Raw genomic sequence first — 25,470 nt, 5'->3', positions numbered from 1 at the left:
AGTGCATACAAATGCAAATAAAGCTTGAAGATTGATCACTGAAAGAAAACAACCACTGTATATCAAAAGTGCACTACACGTGCAATAGTCATACATCAGGCTGATACAAATCAGATACAATTCTCCAGAATCAGAAAGAAAATACAGGCAAGTGAATTCCGTCAACAGACCTGACGGTAATCCACACAAATGATAACAAAAGACTACACTGAAGAAGGCCCCACCGAAGGCTCCGCATCATCTACCATCTTGGTAAACTTCACAGCGAACCTAAGCTCAGTGTTCTCCTGCTGCAATCTCCCTATCTCCTTCTGGTGAATCTTCATCTGTCTGAAGTAATGATCCCTCTCAGCAAGATAGTGATCTCTCTCAGCAATAATCTTTGTGTTCTCTTCTTCCTTAATCTTCAGTTTTGCTTCCCACCCGGCGATAAGGATTCTAACCCTGTGTTCCCTCTGATCCCTCACAAGGATTTGTCTCCTCTTCTCATCTTCAATGACACTCAAAGCTCTAGCTAACCTCTCCTTGGTGATGTCATGCTCCTTTGTAGACGACTCCAATGCTTGGCTGATCTTGCGGTAATAGGCAGTGTCTATCTCAAAGCGCTTCACCTCCATGGCATACCTCTTATCCTGGTCTTCCATTTTCCCTCTAATCTCCTGATTAGCCCTCTGAGTCCTAGCAACATTCATCTCCAATTCAGTCTTCTCTGCTTGCAGCTGATCTCTGGCCTTCTTCATCTCAAGGAACTCTTCCATGCTGACAGAAGAACGTGGCCCCTCAATCATAGGACACCAAGGATCACCTCCAGGAAATGGTAGATGTGCGATCTCAATCCTCTTCCTAAGCCAATCATCAAATGGCGGAAAAAACCTGCTGTTAACTTTGCCAAAAGGAACCTTACCCTTCCTCTGAATGTCACGCCACTCATCAGACACTTGCCTCAACTTTGGCTGATTACCCTCAATTGGGAAGTAAAAAGACTCCTGAATCTCTCGTCCAAGAGGAGGACCCTCCACAGTAAATCCCATCTGTCTCCTAAGAAGCATCGGGTTGTAATTAATGCAACCTTGAACTCCTATAAGAGGTACATTGGGAAGACTTCCACAACTGTAAATGAAATCTCGTCCGGCCATACCATTGTGAGTCCAAGTTATGTCCTTGGCCCGCAAACCCATCAACCTGACTGACCACTTGACAGTAGGATCGAGAAAGACAAAGGCACCTCTGGAAGGCAAATACCCCATGAACCATTTGTACAATAGCTGAGCACAACACCGGACCAATCCACCACATCGCTTCTCGTTCCGATTATGGACCGAGTAATAAACATCCCCAATCAGAGTAGGAATAGGATTCCTCTGCATGAACAACCTGATGGCATTAATATCTACAAAGTTCTTCTGGTTAGGGAACATGACGATTCCGTAGATGCTCACAGCAATCAAAGCACAGACGATCTTCCAATTACCTACAACAGCATATTCCTTGGCTTTAGCCTCCAAGAAACTCAGATGAAAACCAGACAACTTTCCCTTCTCCTTCAAACCCCCTTGGTCATCTCCGGGCTCAAATAAAGAGCACGAGAGATCTCAGCAACATCAGGCTCCCCCTTAGTGGCACAGAAAGGAATCTGATCTCTGATTTGAATACCCAGGACGCTGGCATAGTCTTCCATCAAGGGTCCCAACAAGTAATCCGGGAAAATGAAACATCTCAAACCAGGGTCATAAAACTGGAGAAGAGTATGGATGGCACTCTTGTCACTGTCTGTGAGCCTGAAAACCAACTTCAGGATACCACCATAAGTCTCACGGAACATCCCCACATGGTCAGGTGTAATCAATGCTATCATATCTCTCAACATATCGATCCTGTAGACAACATCGTCCTTCAAACCGGTCCTCATGTCTGGAACAAAGAAATCTCTCAACCAGGATCTCAATAAAAAATGTCCCTGCATATGGATAAACATGAGTTAGATGCAGATAAATGCCAAATGAAATGATGTTGATGCATGAATGCAATGCATAGTGCCATCCTCCAAGTCATCTGAACATCAACTGCATTGATTCAAGGTCTCTGAACTGATCACAACCATCTGAGGAACTGAGTAACCATAAATCCAACTCAAGGGTTCCGAAATAAACGGAACTGAAGGATACATCATCATCATCATCATTAGAATCCACTGAAATGATAACCACCACACTATCCGAATCCACCCAGGGAATCCTGAAATAAACGGATCCCCACTGATAAATATCACGGACAGAACTCCGGCGTCTCGGAAATAAATCCATAAATCCGACTTATAAATAACACTCTGATCCGCGGCTGAACCATTAGTCACCATCAAAGTCACCATCAGAACATGCATCTGTAAGAATCAACTCTCCCCTCATAGGTAAATTCTAATCAGGTCATCCTAAGGCGGATAATGGTCTCGACAATCGGGAAAAAATACTCAACGGGTTTGCCCTTTCGGGTGTGCCATTGCAGCTCTCTTAAGATAATCTAAACCAAAGATCCGGGAAAGATCGGTCACCGAAGTCACCAGCTCATATGAGGTAACTCAACCAAAGTGGATACTCCACAAAGGAAGAGTTCTCTCAAAAGAACCTCGTCCGGCTTGTGGTATGTCATGTCGCCCAAAACATGTTGACCTAACATGAAAGGCAACATGAGACCACACTAATCCTAGGTGTATACTCGGGCCTGGGTTTTAGCCCCACTCAGAACACCCCCCCCAAATCAAAGGAACCAACCTGTACAGAAGCAGCACAATGATAGTATGATGCATGCAAACATTTATGCAAATATATACACAACAGAATAATAATAAATGCAATAAATAGAGCAGCACCAGCAACCTAAACTATCCTAGAGAACGCTAGGAGAGACTCGCTTAGGGAAGATGGACCAGTAATAGGCCAACTTCTTATGTCCCCAGCAGAGTCGCCAGCTGTCGCATCCGCGAAAAACAACCGGCGGAAAAAAAAACAGAGCCGCCACCGTGCGTTATTTATCCCAAAAGAGGGAAAGGAAACGCTCGAAGTAAACCTGGAAAGGACATGGTCTCGCGACCAAAGAGAGATGGGATCAGAAGTCGGTTATGCGAAGGAAAGGTATTAGCACCCCTACGCATCCGTCGTACTCGACGGGATCCACACACAAAAGAATAGAAGAAAGGTTGCTAGAAACTGCTCACAAACTGCACACACACACCGGAATAAAACACAGATGGAAGAAGGGGGAAACGGGCTCGCTAGGATATCGCATCCTATGCCTACGTATCTCATCGGGAATGAGAATCAGAGATACCGTAGTTCGGCTAACGCACGCCAAACAAAACCACACAGGAAACCGACTGCCAATCGCTGGACTTATGTCAGACTCCACACAAGCAGGCCAACATGGAAACCGAATGCCAATCGCTGGACTTACATCAGACTCCGAACCAACAAACATACACACAGGAAACCAACTGCCAATCGCTGGACTTATGTCAGACTCCAACACAACACAAAGGGATGCAAAAGAAAAAGGGCGCCCGGAGAGATCAGCTCATCTCCTGCCTACGTACCTCATCTGGTATGAGGATCAGGGCGACGTAGTTCCCCTAAACAGGGAAAGAACTTCTAACCTAACCAGATACTGGGAAATGACAAACTAAAAGGGAGCCTGACTCGAGCCTAATAGTTATCATGTAAATCCACCATGGTCCTAGGTCAAGGTTTCTAACTAACTTGCACGGGAAACAAGCTATCCTAAGCAGCACAGTCAAGCAAAAGCACAAGTAGCAATTAGCACACACTATATGCAATCAGAAGGCTTACACAAGGCTAGGCTTTGGTCAAGGGGTCATGTCAACCTCGACAAACAAGCCACTGGAAAGGGGTGTGGTTAGCTCTTAACCCTAACATTGAGAGTTAGGGTGAAGCAGATGAAATGGGAAGTGAGGATAAGACCTCACAGCTCTTATCCCTGGCCTGGGAGAGCTTCAGACAAATGAAAGTGTGGGAGTTCAGAATGTTGGAACTCTTCTCCACATATGACTGACACAACAAAGATCTTGGGTTATTATCCATAATGCATCAACACAAGGTGTGTGAGCAAGGTGAATGACACAACTGAATAGCAGGGGATGGATTGCACATCCCTTTTATCTGCCAATTGCCTCATAAGAGGACTTTTCCTGCTTGGCACAAAGATAAACAAACACAAGCATTGCCTCTTAAGGAGGGCTTCAGACAGGTGCCTGCCCACATAATAGGACAGGTCTTCCAGACTACATGAAGTCAGAGAGTTATACCTCAGTGGTTAAGAAACCAAGCAAAGCAACAACAAGTTCAAAAGAACTCAAAGCAACTTAGGTACCTGGAAAAATCTAAACTAATCAGTACACAATTCAAACAAACAGACAAACAACAGTCATCAGGCAATAGTACACAGTTAGACAAAGCACTAGACAACAATGAGCACAGCACAAGCCATTAGGCAATTTGTTCTCAAAGCCTACAAAACAACTCAATATTAGCCAACATCAATCAAGTAATCAACTCAAATGAATGAACCACTTCAACCATGGCGATGTGCACCTTAACCTGAAATCCACAATCCAAACAGTGAGTCCAAACCACTAGGTCAAAGCCTAGGGTCAAAAGAGGGTCAAACATTCAAAACAGAACATGAAATTTAACATGAATCAACTTCAATCACATCTTGACACATTCTAAAAGGTCTCATATCAATATCATTAACCAAAAGCATTTCATGATTAATTGAAGTTCAAGGCAATTTTAGAGCTCAAATGTGATCAACCAGAATGAAAAAACTCAATCAAATCAGAAATAGTTCAAATAATTCCAAGAAAATTCATGATCAATCAAGACATTCATAATATGCATCACACAAAAAATCAGAAGCATTGGACATCATTTGGCATGGCAAACTCATCATACAAGTTGAACATCAAAAGGTGTGACACAAATTGTCACACCAACTTAGCACATTCATAAAACAGAAATGACAAGTGATAAAAATACCAAATCAACACCAAAACGTCAAGCAATGTGTCTAGTTTCACCATGCAAAATTTCACATCCATTGGATAAGAATCAAGCATTTTATGATCAAATGAACAAGGCAATGTCAAACATACATACATGTGCAAACTCCTTAGACAAAATATTTTCTAGGCCAGGCACAATTGCAAAATTATGATGATAAAAAAACTAGAGAGAATAAAGATCACAATGCAAAAAATTGGAGTTAATTTGGATGAGTTTTGCATTTGTTATGATTTTATGAAGTTTGAGTAAAAAATGAAATGAAATGTAACACATGAAAATGAATTAAAATGAAATAAAAATTTAAAAATGGAAATGGCGCACTGAATGAATGAAACACAGTCGTTTCATTTAATGACATGGCAGGTCAAAGCGCGGTCAAACGAGGAGAGCCAATGGAATTGCTAGCGAAGTGCATACGTGGTCCAATCAGAATGGAGCCCTAGGCAAACACATGCAGCCACGGATTTCTGTTGCCAAAGAATCAAAAACCGTTGCCAAAACAAGAACATCATCTTCTTCCTCGCGAAGAAGATGAACAGTAGCCTGTTCATGCAAGCTCAAAAATATTTCTCCAGAAATTCCAAATGAACACATCATCATGCAGCATTTCTTATGTAGAACATGAATCTAATAGCAACTAATCATGAATCATCATACACAAGTGGAATCGAGCAAATGAATTTTCACACACCAAACTTTAATCAACCCTAACTTAATGAATATTGCACTAAAATTCACGATTCAAAGCTCAGAATCATCAGTACACTTAGATCTACAACAATATCATGATAAATTTGAGAATTAGAGAGATCGATTCATGACCTCTTGAAGAGCAGAAGTTGGAATTCGTGTTATCCAAGCCTTGTGATGCTCCAAAGTTCTTCTATGATACTTGTATGGATGATTGGATGAGAGATTAAAGCTCAATTGCTCTTGAATCCAACAGAATTTGACATTGCCATTAATGCTCCAAACTTTGAATATGCTTCAATGTGCCACGATTTGCTTTGGTTTCACGTGCAAACTTGCTCAAGAACACTTCAGGACCATGAATCCAGCACTGGAAATGGATTAGATGTGAAGAAATTGCAAAAAGTTTTGAGAGAAAAGTTTGAGAGATTTGGATCTAGATCTGAAAAATGAATTGCTAATCTGAAAACAGTTAGGGTTTATGCTTATATATGCAATGCTAATCATGTTTAGCAACTGTTTAAGCCAAAACTAATTGAACTTAATCAAGTTATGGAGTGTATGTGCAAAATTTGTTTTTCACCTCCCATGCATGAGAAGCACGTGAACAGTTCTCAAGTCTGGCCCAAAATCCCTTAATTAATGCCCATGCAAGCTTTGGAAATGGTTTTGTATGCCCATGATCATGCAACATGATTTTATGCAATTTCCTCCCAATATCTTCATGGGTGAACCAAAGGCCATGCAATGAGATTTCATGCCATGTGATGATATGCTTGGAAAATACATGTTACAAGGATCAAAGTGAAAAAAGAACCACCCAAATTGGAGTTTTGGTTTGAAAGTTATGCTCATTTGAACTTTGAAACACACTTTGCCATGATTGGACCATATCTCTTCAACCACACATGAGAAATCCATGATCTTGGACTTTTTGGAAATGGGAGAGACAGATCTTCAACTTTCATGTTGGACAAAATTTCATTTGAAGCTTTCTTGATGATGTAATCTTGAGTTGAAGTTGGTCTAAAACCTTTCCATTTTTGGAAAGTTCCAATTATAGGTCACTTGCTATTTTGGGAAAGTCTTGATCTGACTTCAAATTCTTCAATGTTGATGTTTGAAATGTCAAATGAGACTTTTTTGAACATGAATGAAGCCTCTCTAACCACTTCCCACCTCCAAATCCATAATTGACTTTGCAGTTGACTTGTAGTTGACTTGGTCATGCACTGTTCAGCTTGAGCCTTCAGCACTTGATGAAATGGCACCAAGATGAAACCCTAGCTTATACAAGCTCAATAAAATCATATGATGATCTCCATCTCAATAAAGACCTCATCTCCTTGAAAAAAAACCCTGACTGGTAGAATGCAACTGATTAGGGTTGACCAGAGGTCAAAACCCTAATCCCAAGGAATTTGATCAGGAATAATGAACCATGATGATGATGGTGTACCATTTCAACCAAGATAATACCCAACCTCCTTGAGGAACCAAAAAACCCTTAATTGAAGCACAAACCTCAGATGATTAGTGATCAATTCATGAGACCCTCAAGCTTGGATCTTTTAACCCCTCTATCTTCTGATAAAGACCTAGGAGTATGACTTGCTTATTTCACATGATATGCAAAGATGTAATGCCTAATGTCCTAAAAATGAGATACAATATGCTAAGCTAGTCCCAAGAGAGGAGGGCAAATTTTGAGGTGTTACACTTAGAGTCTTTGAACTAATTCTGTTTAGTGGATTTCCTTCCTGGCTTGGTATCCCCCAGGTGCAGGTGAGTTTGCACCGGATTGGGTTAACAATTACTTGTGTCACTTGTATTACTGTTTTTTTTATCTTTTATCCTGTTTATATTTTTCAGATATTAGTGTCGTGACATTACCTTCGACATCTCATATCTGATACCAGAATTTCAATTGGTATTAGAGCAGGCATCATGCTCTGGTTCTGGGTGAGATCTTGGGACGTTACTTTCTGGTACTATGGAAAGAGACGGAGGATCTGTTCATAAACCACCAATTCTGGATGGATCTAACTATGACTACTAGAAACCTCGAATGGTAGCCTTCCTGGAATCTTTGGATAATAAGGCTTGGAAGGTTGTTCTAACAGGCTGGGAACATCCAGATATTACTAAGGAAGGAGAAGTTACAACATATAAGAAGGCTGAGGAACAATGGACCGAGGAGGAGGATGAACTAGCCCTTGGAAACTCTAAAGCATTGAATGCTATATTCAATGGGGTTGATAAGAACATCTTCAGACTGGTGAACAACTGTGAGGTGGCTAAAGATGCTTGGAATATTCTCAAAACCACACATGAAGATACCTCTAGAGTAAAGATGTCTAGATTGCAGCTGCTTACTACCAAGTTTGAAAATTTGAGGATGAAAGAAGATGAAAATATTCATGACTTTCATATGAATATCCTTGAAATTGCTAATGCCTCAGGAGCCCTGGGTGAGAAGATGTCAGATGAAAAACTAGTGAGGAAAGTTCTCAGGTCACTTCCCAAGATATTTGCCATGAAAGTGGCAACCATAGAAGAATCTCAAGAAATCTGCAATATGAGAGTGGATGAGCTAATTGGATCCCTCCAAACATTTGAGTTGGGAATGAGTGATGGATCTGAAAAGAAAGTCAAAAGCATAGCCTTCAAACCTAACACTAAAGAGAAAGAGGAAGAAAATGGTCAAGATACTGATGAAGATCTGGCAAATGATGTAGCATTACTGGGGAGACAGTTCAACAAACTCCTGAAAAAGATGGATGTAAGGTCTAAGTCTAATGTTAAGAACAAATTATTTGACATCAGTAGGTCCAATGATGCTGGAAGAAGAACAAGATCTGATGAAAAGTCCAAACAAGGAAAAGGAGTCCACTGCCATGAACGTGATGGGTATGGACACATTAGAGCAGAATGTGGGACCTACCTCAAGAAACAGAAGAAGAGTCTTGCTGCTACTTGGTCTGATGAAAGTGAAACAGAAGGAGAGTCTGTCAATCTGATGACTGTCTTGACTAGAAGATGGAGTTCTGATGTAGACTCAAGTGATGATTGTAACACCTCAAAATTTGCCCTCCTCTCCTTGGGACTAGTTCAGCATATTTGCATTTTCATTTTAGGACATTAGGCATTTTCATTTTGCATATCATATAGGAATAAGAAGGTCATTCTCCTAAGTCTTTCTCAGAAGATAGAGAGGTTAAGAGATTCAAGCCTGAGGGTCTCCATAAATTGATCACCAACCATCTGAGGGTTTGTGCTTCAATTAGGGTTTTCTTGGCCCTTCAAAAGGTTGAGCATTATCTTTTTTTCAAGGATATGTTGCCACCATCATGGTTCTATCGTTATCCAGGGCTTCATTGTGCATGCTCCAGTTCCTTTGGATTAGGGTTTTGACCTCTGGTCAACCCTAATCAATGGCATCCTTCCTACTAGGGATTCTCAAGGAGGTGAGGTATTCTATTGAGATGGAGGTCACATGATCATTATATTAGGCTTGTCTAAGCTAGGGTTTCATTTTGGAGCCATTTCCTCAAGTGGTTGAGGCTTAAGTTGATCAGAGCATGGCTAGGTCATCTGAGGACCTATACAGTCAACAAAAAGTCAACTGAGGGCTATGAGGTGGGGAAAGGAGTTTCAACACCTCATCCATGTTCAAAAGAGGTTCATTTGTCATTATAAACATCAATATTGAAGAATTTGAGGTCAGGACAAAAGTTTCCAAAAATGGAAAGTGACCTGTAATTTCAAGTTTCTAAGAATGGAAAGGTTTTGGTTCAAATTCAACTTGATTTTACAACATCAAAGAAGCTTCAAATGAAATTATGGTCAACATGAAAGTTGAAGATCTTTATCTCCCATTTCCAAAAAGTCCAAGATCATGAACTTATGATGAATGGTTGAGAAGTTATGGTCCAATGGTTGCAAAGTGTACATGGAACTTCAAAGTGCCATAACTTTTGGCTCAAAACTCCAAATGAAGCCACTCTTTTTGCAAATTGCTTCTCATGACCTATATTTTCCAAATCAAGCATTGCATGGCATGAAAAAGTTCACATAATTATGTGTTCATTCATATGCATTTTGGAGGGAAATTGGGGAATTTAAATTTGGTGCAAGCTACAAGCCTAATTCCAATCCCATTGTGTTTATTAGGTGATTTTGAGTGAAATTGGATCATTGCATGCTACTGTTCACGTCCAAATTAGGCCATGCACCACACACTTTTCCAAATTTGCAAAACACCTCTCATTACACTAATCTTAATTAACCAAGTTCATTTGTGATTAGCATGGTGATTAGTGAATGATATAAAACCTAAATCATAACAGAATTTGGCATAATCACAATTCTAGATCTAGAAATTTATTTTCCCTCCAAATTTTCTCTCAATTGAAACTTCAAATTTTTGCACACAACTCATTGATTTTCTTGCATATTCTGGTTTATTGAGTGTGATTGATGAAGAATCAAGCATTGATCTGAAGATTTTGGCCAAGAATCAAGCACATCAAGATCAAGAACATGAACATGGAAACTTCCATTTGAGCTAGATCTAGGTCGTGTCAAGCTTCAATTCATGTACCAGACTTCATAACAAGAGTAGAGGAGCAGATCTGAACACTTGCAAGGCTTTGAATCTGCTGTTTCCATTGACTGTTCTTCAAGAGGTTGGAAATTCGATCATCTTAATTCTTGTTTTTATTACCATAATTGAGTAGATCTTTGAACACTGATCATGCTGATGTAAATTTCATTGAATTTGGATGAATATTGCTTGAGTTATGCTGATTTAAAGTTTTGACATGCATTATGTTTGCCTTCGATTCACACGATTCATTGAGTTATATGCCAAGATATTGTTAGATTTGTGTTCTACTTATCGTGACGGTTCCAACCATGTATATATTGCCTTTTTGTGGAAAAAAATTTGATGCGTGTCACTGTAGTGCCACCGTCTCCACGAAGAAGACGGTGGAAACCACCGCTGGTGAACAGTTGCTCCACCGTCTGCATTTACGCCCAGGGTTTGCCCTGTGTGTTGCTCACGTGGATCACTGAGTGGCAAAATGATTGGATCTCGTTTCTTTGACTGTTTCCACGCACGCATTGAATCCGAGTTGGCATGCCAACTCAATTATTAAAACGGCAGTGTTTTATCAAAACGCGCTTGCCTTTCGTTGCTACATGGTTCGATCCTTGGCAATTGACACTTTGTGAATTAATTTTTCCCAGAGCTCATGTGGCTTCATTAACCTGAGTTCAACACTTGGCTGTAGCATTTTTCAAATTGCCTTCAAATTTCCATTTCCCTCCATTTTTTTTTGACATGCATTTATTTGATATTTCATTTTGTTCATTCAACTTTGGAAAATCACTAAAAATAGAATATGATTCCAAATAAATCCAAACTTTTTTCTACATGTTCATTAGAATGTCTTTTATTTTGTGATGTGAATTTCTGGATTTGTGCCTTGCTGAAATTTTGAATATGCCTAGTTGCTTGAACATGGTGCAAAACATGACATGTTGTGCCCATTCTCTTGTGGAATGCTCATTATTTGGCCAATTAAATTGAAATTTGGTATGCTGATTCCTAACATGTTGTAGGATGTTTGAGCTTTTGTTTGGTATTTTTAGCATGTTCCATTTCTGTTGTAGGCACATGGATATTTGGTGTGACAATGTATGTCACACAATTTGATGTTATACTTGTTCATTTTCATTGCTATGTCAATTGAGCTCTTCTGATTCTAATTTTTGGCATGATGATTGTGTTTAATATGTTGTGTGCACATAAAAATTTTCATGATCATTTGATTCATTTCTATTTTAATGTGGAATTTCTATGTTTGACATCCAAATGTGATCATATTGTGTGTCTTTGTGCCATCTTGTTCATTACATGGCTTTGCTTTATGATTTAGACTTGGTACTTTTTAGGACATGTTCATGATTGATTAAATGAGCTCCATGTTGAATATTGGTTATTGTTTTGGCTTTTTGCTTCACCTTTGACCCTAGTCCTTGCACTAGTGGTTTGTACTCACCTTCTGAGCTTTGCATTTCAGGTTCAAGCTTCTAGTCCTAATGGTTGATGTTGATCTCATGACTTGAGATGCAAATTGCATTGTCCACTAACCTTTGTGTTGTAGGTTCATTGAGTATGGTGGGAATTACTTGAATGCTTGCACATAGAGCTTGACTGGTGTACATATAAAACCATTGTTGTTGACTGTCTGTTTGGTTTGTCTGAATGTGAATATTGACTTGTTTGACTTTCTTACAGGTACTTTAGTCGCTTTTAGCTCATTGCTTGAGCTTTGCTTTGCTTGTGGTTGGTATACCACCTAGGTAATCATCCTCTAACTCCATGTAGTCTGGAAGCCCTATCGTTTCTTTTGGCAGGCATTTGGCTGAAGTCCTCCTTAAGAGGAAATGACTGTGTTTGTTTACTCATTGTGCCATGTACTTCAAGTCCTCCTAAGTGAAGAGGCAATTGGCAGATAGAAGGGATTAGCAATCAATCCCCTGCTAATTGTTTGAGTCGTTCATTATGCTTGCACTACGTGCTGAGGCTCTTGAACCTAACCCAAGATCTTGTATATAGAGTCAGTCAAGTGGAGTAGGGTCCCGCATTCTGGATCCCCACACCTTCATGATTTAAGCTCACCCAGGCCCGGGTTAAGAGCTATGAGGTCTTATCCTCATTACCTTTCATCTGCTCACCCTGACGGTCAATGTCAGTGGTTAAGAGCCCTCAGATACCCTTCCAGTGTTGGCTTGTTTGTCGAGGTTGATATGACCCCTTGACTAAAGCCCAGCCTTGTATGAGCCGCTCGTTTGCATATAGTGTGTGAAACCTGTTCACCTGTGCTTGTGCTCGTTTACTTGCTGTTTAGGCTAGCTTGCTTCCTGTGCGAGTTAGGTTCTGATTAGAGACCTCAACTTAGGGATCGTTTGCATGACAACTTCTAGGCTCGAGTCGTAGTCTCCCTATTAGTTGTTATCTCCCTAGACTCTGGTTAGGAGAAGTTTCTTCCCTGTTAAGGGGAACTACGTCGCCCTGATTCTCATACCAGATGAGATACGTAGGCAGGAGATCGTGCGAGATCTCTCCGGGCAACCTTTTCTCTTTTTGTGTGTCTTTGCTTGACAGCTATTAGGCTCGAGTTCCAGACTCCCTATTAGCTTGTTTGTTTAACCTTGTTTCTTTTGACGTCTCAGCGTCTCTCTTTGTTTCGGTTCGCACGGAGAACCTTTTTCTTTGGTGATTCGCTGGTTAGCGATTGTTTGTGTGTGGTTGGAGTCGGATGTAAGGCCAGCTATTGGCATTCCGTTTCCTGTTCGCTGGTTAGCGATTGTTTGTTGTTTGTTTGGAGTTGGATGTAAGACCAGCCATTGGCATTCCGTTTCCTGATTGTTTTTGTTTGTTTGGAGTTGGATGTAAGCCCAACGATTAGCATTCCGTTTCCTGCTTGTTTGTGTTTGTTCGGAGTTGGATGTAAGACCAACTATTAGCAGTCTGTTTCCGTTTGTGTGTTTCTTTTGACGTCTCAGCTTCTCTTTTTCAGTGTTTTGTTTCGACGTGCGTTAGCCGAACTACGGTAGCTCTGATTCTCATTCCAGATGAGATACGTAGGCACGGGATGCGATATCCCAGCGAGCCTGTTCCTTATTTCCCCGAACTACGTTGACTCTGATGTTTGTTTCTGACAAACTACGTAGGCCCAGGATGCGACATCCTGCCGAGTCCGCTTCCGTCTTCTTCCATCTGTGTTTTATTCCAGTGTGTGTGCATTCTTTGAGTAGTTATTTAGTAACCTTATTCTATTCTTTTGAGCGTGGATCCCGTCGAGTACGACGGACGTGAGGGGTGCTAATACCTTCCCCTTGCGTAACCGACTCCCGTACCTTGTAATCTTCGGTTGTAAGACCATCCCTTTCCAGGTTTACTTCGAGCATTTCCTTTCCCTCCTTTGGGATAAATAACGCACGGTGGCGGCTCTGTTTGTTTTTGTTTTTTCCGCCGGTTGTTTTTCGCGATGCGACAGCTAGCGACTCTGCTGGGGACTACAGAAGTTGACCTCTTGCTGGTCCATCTTCCCTAAGCGAGTCAGTCCTAGCGCTCTTTAGGGTAGCTTTTGGTTGTTGTTGCTGCTCTATTTATTGCATTTATGATTATTATAGTATGATTGTATATATCTACATATATGTTTGCATGCATCATATTATCATTGTGCTGGATTCTGTACAGGTTGGTTCCTCTGATTTGGGGTGGGTGTTCTGAGTGGGGCTAAAACCCAGGCCCGAGTATACACCTAGGATTAGTGTGGTCTCACGTTTCCTCACATGTTGTATCAGCATGTTATTGCGATGTGACATACCACAAGTCAGACGAGGTTCTTCTGAGAGAGCTCTTCAGGGTGGAGTATTCCACTTTGGTTGGGTTACCTCTTTAGAGCTGTTGACTTCGGTGACCGTTCTTTCCCGGATGTTTAGGTGATCTTATGAGAGCTGCAGCGACACACCCGAAAGGGCAAACCCGTTGAGTATTTTGTCCGATTGTCCAGACCATTATCCGCTTTAGGATGACCTTGTTAGAATTCACCTGTGAGGGGAGGGTTGATTCCTACAGATGCATGTTCCGATGGTGACTTTGATGGTGACTAATGGTTCAGCTCTTGATCTGAGTCCTATTTATAAGTCAGATTTATGGATTTATTTTTGAGACGCCGGAGTTCTGTCTGTGGTATTTATCAGCGGGTTCCGTTTATTTCGGATCCCCGGGCTGAGTTCATGGTTGTTTGTCCAGATGGTCAGTAATGTTCCTAAGATGATGGTGATGTATCCAGTTCCGTTTATTTCGGAACCCTGAGTTGGATTTGTGGTTATTCAGTCCCTCAGATGGTTGTGATTAGTTCAGAGACCGGGTCTTCAGTACAGATGTTCAGATGACTTGGAGGATGGCACAATGCATTGCATTCATACATTAACATCATTCCCATTTTGCATTTATCTGCATCTAACTCATGTTTATCCATATGCAGGGGACATTATTGATCGAGATCCTGGTTGAGAGACTTCTTTGTTCCAGATATGAGGACTGGCTTGAAAGATGATGTCGTCTACAGTTTCTTCAATCCAGAGATTGATGTGCTGAAGGATATGATAGCATTGATTACACCTGACCATGTGGGGATGTTCCGTGAGGCTTATGGTGGTATTCTGAAGGTGGTTTTCAGGCTCACAGATACAGATAGGAGTGCCATTCATACTCTTCTCCAGTTTTATGACCCGGGTTTGAGATGCTTTGTTTTCCCGGATTACCTGTTGGGACCTTTGATGGAGGACTATGCCAGTATCCTGGGTATTCAGATCAGAAACCAAATTCCATTCTACGTCACTAAGGAAGAACCTGATGTTGCTGAGATTTCTCTTGCTCTTTATTTGAGCCCAAAAGTGACTAAGGGGGGTTTGAAGGAGAAGGGAAAGTTGCCCGATTTTCATCTGGGTTTCTTAGAGGTTAAGGCCAAGGAACATGCTGTTTTGGGTAATTGGAGGGCCGTTTGTGCTTTGATTGCTGTGAGCATCTATGGGATCATCATGTTCCCTAATCAGAAGAACTTTGTGGACATTAATGCCATCCGGTTATTTGTTCAGAGGAATCCTATTCCTACCTTGGTTGGGGATGTTTATTACTCGGTCCATAATCAGAACGAGAAGCGGCGTGGGGGATTGATTAGATGTTGTGCTCAACTGTTGCACAAATGGTTCATGGGGTATTTGCCTTCTAGAGGTGCCTTTGTCTTTCTTGATCCTATTGTCAAGTGGGCAACCAGGTTGATGGGTTTGAGAGCCAAGGACATAGCTTGGACTCATAATGGGATGGCCGGACGAGATTTCATTTACAGTTGTGGGAGCTTTCCCAATGTGCCTCTCATAGGAATTCAAGGTTGTATTAGTTACAACCCGACGCTTCTTATGAGACAAATGGGGTTTGCTATGGAGGTTCCTCCTCTCGAGCGCGAGATTCAGGAGTCTTTCTACTTCCCGACTGAGGGTAATCCGACACAGTTGAGGCAAGTGTCTGGAGCATGGCGCAACATTCAGAGGAAAGGCAAGGTTCCTTTTGGTAGGGTTAATAGCATGTCTTTTCCTCTATTTGATGATTGGCTCAGGAAGAGGATTGAGCTCACTCTTCTGTCGTTTCCTGGGGGTGATCCTTGGTATCCAGTGATTGAGGGGCCATGTTCTTCTGTCAGCATGGAAGAATTTCTTGAGATGAAGAAGGCCAGAGATCAGCTGCAAGTAGAGAAGACTAAGTTGGAGATGAGCGTTGCTAGGATCCAAATGGCTAATCAGGAAGTCAAAGGGAAAATAGAGGACCAGGATAAGAGACATGCCTTGGAGGTGAAGCGCTTTGAGATAGACACCGCTTATTATCGGAAGATCAGCCAAGCTTTGGAGTCGTCTACAAAGGAGCATGACATTACCAAGGAGAAGTTGGCTAGAGCTTTGAGAGTCATTGAAGATGAGAAGAAGAGACAAATCTTTGTGAAGAATCAGAGAGATGCTAGAGTCAAAGTTCTTACCGTATAATGGGAAGCGAAGCTGAAAGTTAAGGAAGAAGAGAAAGCAAAGATTATAGCTGAGAGAGATCACTATCTTGCTGAGAGGGATCATTACTTCCGACAGATGAAGATTCACTAGAAGGAGATGGGAAGACTTCAGCAGGAGAATACTGAGCTCAGGTTTGCTGTGAAGTTTACCAGGATGGTTGATGATGCAGAGCCTTCTATGGGGCCTTCTTCAGTTTAGACTTTTGTTATCATCATGTGTTGGATTACCGTCAGGCTTGTTGACGGAATTCACTTACTTGTATTTTCTTTCTGATTCTGGAGGATTGTATTCTGATTTGTATAAAGCCTGATGTATGACTCTTGCACGTATGGTGCACTTTTGATATACAGTGGTTATTATCATTCGGTGATTGATCTTCAAGCTTTAGTTGCTTTCCTATGCACACTCACATAACACACACATGGTTGGATGATATCTTTGCTAAATCATAAGTCTCCGCTTTGTATGGCTAAACCAGATGATTGATGTCAGAATGTTGCTGTCAAATTATTATCTGTCTCGATGAAACCAGGATCGAAAGACAGAGTGTTCCTCATATGGATAGACATTGCATTCATGCGTGAGTCATAATAACCTGTCTTCTGTTTTGCAGATGTCAGTTTCTAACATGTTTGATTGACTCAGGAATGATGAATCCACCCAACGCTGACATTCTCAAGCTGAAAGAGAAGATGAGTGAGCTGATCAGTGTCATGCAAGAGTTCGCCTTGGGGCAGAAAGCAATCGCCGAGAAGGTGGAAAGGATTGAAAGCTGGCTGAGAATGGGGGAGGTACAGAGAAATGCTCCGTTGTCTGGAGTAAAGAAGCACGTGGGTAATGGTCAGCACAAGAATGAGGGTAAATCAAGTGATATGTATGCCCGAAGGGAACACGGTAGGGATCGTTATCACCCGTATGTTGCTACAGTAACGATTCCTACTGGTAATCAATCTGTGCAACAGCGACAACAGTCACCTCAACAGAGAACATAGAGAGCTGGGTGCCAAGTGAGAAGAAGGATGACAGATCGTCAGTTCGATAGGCCACCCATGACTTATGCCTTTCTGTTTAAGAGGTTGAAGGATCTTGGGTTGGTTCAGCCAAGGACATTGGCTCCAGTGAGACCGGATCAGAGGCTTGCAAACTATGATGAGAATGTCAGATGCGAGTTCCATTCTGGTGCACCCAGACATCGCATTGAGGGTTGTAAAGCTTTTAAGCATGTCGTTCAAGATTTGGTGGATTCTAAAGCCATCAATTTTGCTCCGACGCCGAATGTTAATGCTAACCCCATGCCGATGCATGGTCCTATGGGAGTGAATGTGATGTCAGAGGATAAGAGAAAAATAGAGGTGACGGATGTGAACCAGTTGAGGACTCCAATGTCTGTGGTCAAGAGACATCTGATGAAGAGTGGGGTTTTCCCTGGTTGTGATAATCGTTGTGCTGCTTGCACCGTCACTGCGAATGGGTGTGTAATGCTGAGGGAGGCGATTCAGAGAATGATGGATGAAGGATGCCTCCGATTTGAGAAAGTTGATTGGGGGGAGGAGGATATTTTTATCAGCCAACTGTCATCGTTCAAATATGTGGAAATGGACGGTGAGATATGGGAGACACCGAGTCAAGCATTTGAAACCGTTAAGGTGGAGAATGCCATTTTTTCTAAGGAAGAGAAGAAGCCGTCCATTTCTTCGTACAAGTAGGCTGCTGAGGTGGGGAAGAGCGGAGAAGCCTCAGGTTGGGGAAAGATGATAGACATTGCAGCCAAAGAAGACAGGTTCGGGGTTGGCTATCAGTCGGGCCAGGGCTCGTCTGGACAGAATAGAGGACGTCGTCAACCGTTCACGTTCACCAGTGCTGGAATGCTAGATTCAGATTGCATCTGTGCGGTGGGTGAAGAGATTGACAGTGACTGCGAGCTCGAATCGTGGATAAAATCGTGCGTACCAGGGATGGAGATCCAGAACTGAAAGGCCTAAAAGATCATCACTGTCACTCTACGTGAAGAGTAATATTTCTGTTTTTCAATACTGTTTGCATGAAAGCCATACGTTTTGCCCGAAACATGATGGTCCATTATAAGGGCTACCTCATGTGTTTCATTTTGCAACATTTTGCATCATTAATAAATGGACGTTTTTCATATTAAAAGCGGTGTTCCCTGTTTTTCATTTATTTTTGCAGTTTAAAAATTAAAAAATGGCAATGTTTGTTTTCATTTTTTCTTTCCTTTTGATTTGTCCCGTTCCAACTTCAAAAGTGATTCTACGGATCTCATTGATAACAATTCGGTTACACCTTTGTATGACTTCGACAATCCGATCTATCATGCCGAAGAAGAAGGCGAAGAAGATTGTGAACTGCCGAAGGAATTAGCCAGGTTGTTAAAACAAGAGGAGAAGGTGATTCAACCGCACGAGGAGCGAGCTGAGATTGTTAATCTGGGCACCGAGGTGGTCAGAAAGGAAGTGAAAGTTAGGGCCGCTTTGGAGGCAGATGTCAAGAACAGAATGGTAGCATTGTTGAAAGGATATGTTGATATCTTCGCCTGGTTTTATCAAAATATGCCACGGTTGGATACCGATACCGTCGTGCACAAGCTACCATTGAGAGAAGAATGACCTCCAATGAAGCGGAAGCCGGTGCTGGAAAAGGATGGGAAGGTGAGAATGTGTGTGGACTACCAGGATTTGAACAGAGCTAGCCCGAAGGATGAATTCCCATTACCTCACATTGATGTATTGGTTGATAATACAACTCAATTCTCGGTGTTTTCCTTCATGGATGGCTTTTCTGGCTATGATCAAATCAAATGTCGCCAGATGATATGGAGAAAACAATGTTCATCACACCGTGGGGTACTTCTTGCTATAAGGTGATGCCATTCGGTCTCAAGAATGTCGGTGCTACGTATCAAAGGGTCTATGGTGACTTTGTTTCATGAGATGATTCATCATGAAGTCGAATGCTATGTTGATGACATGATAGCAAAGTCCCAAATAGAAGAGGGGCATTCGGTAGATCGGGGCAAGTTGTTTGACCGGTTGAGACAATTAAGCTGAGGTTGAATCCGAATAAGTGCACTTTCGGAGTGCGGCCCGGTAAGTTGCTGAGGCTTATTGTAAAAGAAAAGAGGAATCGAGGTCCTGCTAAAGAAAAAGCAATACAAGAAATGCCTGAACCGAGAACAGAGAAAAGAGGTTGTGGTTTCTTAGGTAGATTGAACTGCATTTCACGGTTCATATCTCATCTAACAGCCACGTGTGAACCTATACTCAAGCTGTTGAGGAAAAAATCAAACGGTCAGGTGGAATAATGTTTGCCAAGTGGCACTTGAAAAAATAAAAGTATGGTTGCAGGAGCCTTCGATTCTGATGTCTCCCGTGGAGAGAGGATCGTTAATTCTGCACTTGACGGCCCTCGAGGGGTCTATGGGGTGTGTACTGGGGCAACATGACGAGTCTGGTCGAAAAGAGCATGCAATTTACCTTAGCAAAAAGTTTACCGACTGTGAAACAATATATTCATTACTCGAGAAAACTTGCCGTACTTTGGTATATGCTGCTCGCCGACTGAGACAATATATGCTGGTTCATACCACTTTGTGGATTTCCAAGATGGATCTGATCAAGTCTATCTTTGAGAAGCCAGCATTGGCCGGACGGGTTGCGAGATGGTAAATGATTTTGACTGATTTTGATATACAGTATACCTCTCAAAAAGCAATCAAGGTGTATTGTCTGATTACCTCGCCCAGCAACCCATTGAGGATTATCAACTGATGAAGTTTGAGTTCCCTGATGAGGACATCGAGGTTCTCAAATCGAAAGATTGTGAGGAACCAATCTCGGAGGAGGGGCCTGTCCCTGAATCCAAACGGATTTTGATGTTTGATGGGGCTGACGTGAATGGAAACGGTGGTGCTGTTTTGGTTACGCCGAAGGGATCCCACGTTCCTTTTGCTGCCCGGCTAACATGTGAATGCACCAACAATGTGGCTAAGTACGAAGCTGGTATCCTGGGTATCGAACCTCGGTGCGTACATCTATTGGGGCAATGCCTTCCCGCTCGTATGGGATGAAAGTGGTACTACCGGTTGAAGTCCAGATTCCTTCAGTGAGAGTCCTGATGGATGTAAAATTGGAAAAGGCTGAGTGGGTAAGGACTCGGCACGAAGAGTTAAGCCTGGTTGAGGAAAAGAGGCTGGTAGCCGTTTGTCATGGGGCAGTTGTGCCAGTAGCGAATGAAGTGTGCTTTGACTGAAAGGTGCGACCTCGTGTGTATCACGTAGGAGATATGGTGTTGAAAAGGATCCTTCCTCCTTAGAACGATCGTAGGGGCAAGTGGACACCCAATTATGTATGCCCATTCGTAGTCAAGAAGGTTTTCTCTGGCAGAGCCTTGTTGTTAACGACCATGGATGGTGAGGATTTTCCATCCCCTGTGAATGCGGACGCAGTTAAAAAATACTTCGTAAAAGAGACCCGCTGGACGAAAAGAATAAAAGAGTCCAGGCAAAAAGGGGCATCCCGGCGAACCAAAAAAATAAAGAATAAAAAGGTTCGGGCAAAAATTAGGGATAAAAAGAAAAAATTGTACACCCGACAAGTCGAAAACCCCACAAGGGCGGCTTGGGCAAAAAAGGGTATCCCGGTGGACTGAAAACCCGAAAGGGCCGTCCAGGAAAAAGAGGGATTGAAACGAACAACTGCGTCTGGCATGATCGTTTGTGCTTTGGTTAAGACATATGGATAATCCCCGACAGGGATCGATCAGAAGCGTCTTGTTCAGAAGGCGGAAAGCACGGAGAGTATTGAGGACATATGGGGTGTAACCGAGTTAGAACTCGATGAGATCATGGGTTCACATTGCCATTAGGATAGATTTTCCTTTTATGCGCAATTACCTCTTTTCAGGGATTGCTTCCTGTGTATCTGCTCAGTTACGAGCCATCTTTTCCAATCAATAAATGCATATTCAGTCAAATAATTTTGTTTTTGTTTTCATTACCGCTTTGATTGCAAAAACATCTGTTTATTTTGATAAAGAATCTTTGCATTTTGAGACATGGAGATCCCTTCCAATGCATGTTTATAAGATTGAAAACCTGAAATCTTATTCGGAAGGTGGAGTGACCTAGGTGTTGAAATTTTGGCACGCCTGGGGCACGTTTTTATCTAACGATCTCTTTTGCAGGTGCTGTTAGATATTTTCACTCACTTGCAGGTTGTGACGCGAAGCGTTCGTTTTTGATAAAAGATCCCCGTGGAGTCCAATCAGGGACGAGGCATAGAAAGAATGGCGACGATCCTGGAGGATTAATCAAGAAGACTCTTCAAAGTCTCAAAAGTGGAAAGCCGATACTGTGGTTGGATGATGGATGCCAGTGCTCGACGAGTCGACAGGCGTTACATGTCAATATTCCGTATTTTCCCTAGCAGGGTCGGGATTGTTATCTCCCCAGCAGGTTTGAGATCGGTGTTTCCTCAGCGATCAGGAATGAAGGTTGTTGTTTCCCCTGGCATGGTGGAGCTTGTTAGTTCCTCAGTGATTCTGAAGGTTGGTTGTTTCCCCAGCGAAGTCCCTAAGCGGATCGGGTTCAGTGGAGGTTATCCCTAGTGAGGGTTGTCATTTCCCCAGCAGCAGTGCTATTCCCCAGCAGGGTGGAAATTGGAGTGTTGTCGAGTTCCTCAGCAGAGTGCCTCGAGCTCCCTAGTGGAGTCCCCTGAGGGGGATACTTTTTATGCATTCATCATGTAGAAAAGCATAACATATTGCATACCTAATTGCGTAGCATTTCCATGGTTATGGAGCATTACGCTGTAAAAAAAAAACTCATGCATCAGTATTGCAAGCATAAACTAGTCTCAAGTCGTGGTTACCGTTTGAGAATTGGTTTCGCTGGTTGGAAGATCAGCATCAGCATTGCAAGCATCAGCTAGACTCAAGCCGTGGTTACCGCTTGAGATTTGGCTTCGCCGGTTGGTGAAGATGTTACTCAAGTCGTGGTTACCGTTTGAGATTTGGCTTCGCCGGTTGGTGAAGATGTTACTCAAGCCGTGGTTACCATTTGAGATTTGGTTTCGCCGGATGGTGAAGATGTTACTCTGAGGAGTTTAGCATCATGACGTTGGATCAGCGCAACTCAAGTCGTGGTTACCGTTTGAGATTTGGCTTCGCCGGTTGGTGAAGATATTACTCAAGCCGTGGTTACCATTTGGGATTTGGTTTTGCCGAATGGTGAAGATGTTACTCTGAGGAGTTTAGCATCGTGACGTTGGGTCAACGGTATTCCCCAGTAGTGCGATACTGGAGGAGATTTCTGTCGTGCGAGATAGAAGTTGGAAGATGTTACTCTGAGGAGTTTAGCATCGTGACGTTGGGTCAACGGTATTCCCCAGTAGTGCGATACTGGAGGAGATTTCTGTCGTGCGAGATGGAAGTTTGAAGATGTTACTCTAAGGAGTTTAGCATCGTGACGTTGGGTCAACGGTATTCCCCAGTAGTGCGATACTGGAGGAGATTTTCGTCGTGCGAGATGGAAGTTGGAAGATGTTACTCTGAGGAGTTTAGCATCATGACGTTGGGTCAACGACATTCCCCAGTAGTGCAATACTGGAGGAGATTTCTGTCGTGCGAGATGGAAGTTTGAAGATGTTACTCTGAGGAGTTTAGCATCGTGACATTGGGTCAACGGTATTCCCCAGTAGTGCGATACTGGAGGAGATTTCTATCGTGCGAGATGGAAGTTGGAAGATGTTACTCTGAGGAGTTTAACATCGTGACGTTGGGTCAACGGTACTCCCCAGTAGTGCGATACTGGAGGAGATTTCTATCGTGCGAGATGGAAGTTGGAAGATGTTACTCTGAGGAGTTTAGCATCGTGACGTTGGGTAAACGGTATTCCCCAGTAGTGCGATACTGGAGGAGATTTCTTTCGTGCGAGATGGAAGTTTGAAGATGTTACTCTGAGGAGTTTAGCATCGTGACGTTGGGTCAACGGTATTCCCCAGTAGTGCGATACTGGAGGAGATTTCTGTCGTGCGAGGTAGAAGTTGGAAGATGTTACTCTGAGGAGTTTAGCATCATGACGTCAGATCAGCAATGTTCCCCAGTAGCGCGATATTTGAGGAAAATTTTCCGTCGGGCAGAGATGGAAATGAAGATCAGAGAACGTCCCGCGATCAGCGCGAGAGTCGGGGTTCAAATGCGATGATCAGGGATCATCCGCGTGGAAGAAAATATTTGTTATGAGGTTCAAATATATATATATATATATATATATATATATATATATATATAATAATAATAATAATCCCCAACGGAGCGCAAATTGTTCGTCTGTTCTTGGTATTCAACCACTCTTCACTCTGATCATCATATATATATATATATATATATATATATATATATATATATATAATAATAATAATAATAATAATAATAATAATAATAATAATCCCCAACGGAGCGCAAATTGTTCGTCTGTTCTTGGTATTCAACCACTCTTCACTCTGATCATCTGAAAGCCGAGGCTATTCATATCGACAGGTTCACAGTGGATTGAATAGGGGCAGTTGTAATACCTCAAAATTTGCCCTCCTCTCCTTGGGACTAGTTCAGCATATTTGCATTTTCATTTTAGGACATTAGGCATTTGCATTTTGCATATCATATAGGAATAAGAAGGTCATTCTCCTAAGTCTTTCTCAGAAGATAGAGAGGTTAAGAGATTCAAGCCTGAGGGTCTCCATAAATTGATCACCAACCATCTGAGGGTTTGTGCTTCAATTAGGGTTTTCTTGGCCCTTCGAAAGGTTGAGCACTATCTTGTTTGCAAGGATATGTTACCACCATCATGGTTCTATTGTTATCCAGGGCTTCATTGTGCATGCTCCAGTTCCTTTGGATTAGGGTTTTGACCTCTGATCAACCCTAATCAATGGCATCCTTCCTACTAGGGATTCTCAAGAAGGTGAGGTATTCTATTGAGATGGAGGTCACATGATCATTATATTGGGCTTGTGTAAGCTAGGGTTTCATTTTGGAGCCATTTCCTCAAGTGGTTGAGGCTCAAGCTGATTAGAGCATGGCTAGGTCATCTGAGGACCTATACAGTCAACAAAAAGTCAACTGAGGGCTATGAGGTGGAGAAAGGAGTTTCAACACCTCATTCATGTTCAAAAGAGGTTCATTTGTCATTATAAACATCAATATTGAAGAATTTGAGGTTAGGACAAAAGTTTCCAAAAATGGAAAGTGACCTGTAATTTCAAGTTTCTAAGAATGGAAAGATTTTGGTTCAAATTCAACTTGATTTTACAACATCAAAGAAGCTTCAAATGAAATTTTTGTCAACATGAAAGTTGAAGATCTTTCTCTCCCATTTCCAAAAAGTCCAAGATCATGAATTTATGATGAATGGTTGAGAAGTTATGGTCCAATGGTTGCAAAGTGTACATGGAACTTCAAAGTGCCATAACTTTTGGCTCAAAACTCCAAATGAAGCCACTCTTTTTGCAAATTGCTTCTCATGACCTATATTTTCCAAATCAAGCATTGCATGGCATGAAAAAGGTTCACATAATTATGTGTTCATTCATATGCATTTTGGAGGGAAATTGGGGAATTTAAATTTGGTGCAAGCTACAAGCCTAATTCCAATCCCATTGTGTTTATTAGGTGATTTTGAGTGAAATTGGATCATTGCATGGTACTGTTCACGTCCAAATTAGGCCATGCACCACACACTTTTCCAAATTTGCAAAACACCTCTCATTACACTAATCTTAATTAACCAAGTTCATTTGTGATTAGCATGGTGATTAGTGAATGATATAAAACCTAAATCATAACAGAATTTGGCATAATCACAATTCTAGATCTAGAAATTTATTTTCCCTCCAAATTTTCTCTCAATTGAAACTTCAAATTTTTGCACACAACTCATTGATTTTCTTGCATATTCTGGTTTATTGAGTGTGATTGATGAAGAATCAAGCATTGATCTGAAGATTTTGGCCAAGAATCAAGCACATCAAGATCAAGAACATGAACATGG

This window comes from Lathyrus oleraceus, chromosome 5 (genome assembly GCF_024323335.1).
Source record: "Lathyrus oleraceus cultivar Zhongwan6 chromosome 5, CAAS_Psat_ZW6_1.0, whole genome shotgun sequence".
NCBI lineage: Eukaryota > Viridiplantae > Streptophyta > Magnoliopsida > Fabales > Fabaceae > Lathyrus > Lathyrus oleraceus.
This window is presented reverse-complemented; position numbering follows the sequence as displayed.